Genomic DNA, 2,682 nt, shown 5'->3' on the forward strand with positions numbered 1-2,682 from the left:
ACCATGTGTATGCAATCAACAAAATCCAGACTGTTGGAAACTCTACAGGGGAGATGCCCCAGAAAAGGGGATTGAGAGTCTATCCAACACACCACAAGTGACCCACAATAAGTCATGCCCTCATTTGATCCCTTCTTCTTGAGTGTGGACAGGATCTGTGATGTGCCCCTAGCCAATAGAACAGGGTGAAGGTGATGGGATGTCACTCCCATGGTCATGCTTTGTTCTAGAAGACTCTATTTTAACAGACGGAGGGAGGGACTGTCCTGCTAGTCTTGAAGAAGCAAACAACCATGCTGTGAGCAGCCCATGGGGAGGGGTATGAGGCACGGAGCTGCGGGACAGTCTCTAGGACATGAGGGCAGCCTCCAACCAATAGCCAGCATATATCTGGGACCCTCAGTCATACAACCGTGAGGAAATAAATTCTGCCAACCTGAATGAGGTTGGAAGTAGTTTCCTCCCTGGATGACCCTCCAGATGAGAAAGCAGCCCAGACAACCCCATAATTGCAGCCTGTGAGACCCTGACCTGAGGATCCAAGCCATGCCCAGCCTTTTGACCCATGGAGACTATGAGAAAATAAATGTGGGTGTGGTTTTTTTGTTTGGAGAATGGCTGTTAAGGGGATCCGAACCCTTGACCCTGGTGTTATCAGCACCACGCTCTAACCAACTGAGCTGCCCAAATGTGTGTTGTTCTAACCAACTACATTTGTGGTAATCTGTTATGCCACGTAGGAAAACTGACACAGAGGGAGAACTTGAAGATTAAAAGAGACTTAAAAAGACATATCAAGTTTTTGTTCTTATCTCATTCTTTTTCAGTTGGGTATTTTTGTTTTTCTTCTGTGCTACAACATGGATGAACCTTGAGGACGTCATGCTAAGTGAAATGAGCCAGTCACAAAAAACAAATATTGTACGATTCCACGGATGTGAGGTACTCACACTAGTCAAAAACAGAGGAAGAGAGGGCCGGCCCGTGGCTCACTCGGGAGAGTGCGGTGCTGATAACACCAAGGCCCCGGGTTCAGATCCCATATAGGGATGGCCGGTTAGCTCACTGGGTGAGCGTGGTGCTGACAACACCAAGTCAAGGGTTAAGATCCCCTTACCGGTCATCTTTTAAAAAAAAAAAAAAACAGAGGAAGAGAAAGAAAAATGGTAGTTTCCAGGGGCTAGGGAGAAGCAGGAATGGGAGGTTATTATTTAAAAGGTACAGAGTTTTAATTTTACAAGATGAAAAGAGTTATGGAAGTGCATGGTGGTGATGGTTGCACAACATTATGAATGTATTTAATACCACTGACCTGTACACTTCAAAATGGTAAATTTGGGCCGGCCCATGGCTCACTCGGGAGTGCAGTGCTGATAACACCAAGGCCACAGGTTTGGACCCTATATAGGGATGGCTGGTTAGCTCACTGGCTGAGTGTGGTGCTGACAACACCAAGTCAAGGGTTGAGATCCCCTTACCGGTCATCTTTAAAAAAAAAAAAAAAAAAAGGTATATTTTATGTTATGTGTATTTTACCACAGTTTTTAAATTGGGGGAACATGTTTGCCAAAAAAAATTAAGACATATCAGGTTTTTCTCTTATCTCATTCTTTTTTAGTTGTGCCTTGAAAAAAAATATTTTTTTGAGGTTTTAATAATCAACTTTATATTTTAAAGTAATTTTAGGTTCATAGCAATATGGAGTAGAAATCACAGAGTTCCCATAAACCCCTTGTCCTCACACACACACAGCTTCCCCCACTATCAATATCCTGCACCAGAGTGGTATATTTGTTACGATAAATATTTGTGGGTTTTAAAAAGCTTTTGATTTTGAACTATATTTAGATTTAGAGAAAAGTTGCAAAAATAGTAGAGTTTTCTTATATCCTCAACCTGCTTCCCTTAATGTGAATATCTTACATACCCAAGAATAGGAAGTTAACATTAGTACATTATTAAATTACAAACCTTACTTTAATTTCGTGAATTTTTCACTAATGTTCCTTTTTGGTTCTAGGACCTAGTTCAGGATACCACATTGCATTTAGTTATTTCTCCTTAGTTACCTTCAATCCATAAGTCTTTCCTTAACTTTTATGGAACTTATTAAGTTTTGGGCTTCATTTTTAGGGAGCAAGCCAAAGCAGTTTTTTAAAAAGAACAAAGTTGGAAGACTTATACCACCTGATTTCAAGATTTTCTATAAAGTTACAGAATCAAGAAAGTGCAGTATTGGTGTAAGGATAGACCTGTAGATCAATGCAACAGAAAAGAGAGTCCGGAAGTAGATACACACATTCATTATCTGTGGATATTCAACAAATGCGTCAAGGAAATTCAATGTGGAAAGAATCACCTTTTGAGCAAATGATGCTGGAAAAACTAGATATCTATTGCAAACAAAAAGAATCTCAATTTTTATATACAAAATTTAATTTGAAATGAATCACAGATGAAAGCATAAGAGTTAAAACTAAAAAACTTCTAAAGGAAAACAGGAGAAAATCCTCATGACCTTGAGGTAGGCAAAGATTTCTTAGATAGGGTAAAAAACCTGGATGACAAATAAATAAATTAGACTTGAGCAAAATTTAAAACTCTGGTCTTCAAAAGACACTGTCAAGAAAGTGAAAAGACAAACCACAGAGTAGGAGAAAATATTCATTTTATATATATATA

The sequence above is a fragment of the Galeopterus variegatus genome, unplaced genomic scaffold, assembly GCF_000696425.1.
Source record: "Galeopterus variegatus unplaced genomic scaffold, G_variegatus-3.0.2 Scaffold1700, whole genome shotgun sequence".
Classification (NCBI taxonomy): domain Eukaryota; kingdom Metazoa; phylum Chordata; class Mammalia; order Dermoptera; family Cynocephalidae; genus Galeopterus; species Galeopterus variegatus.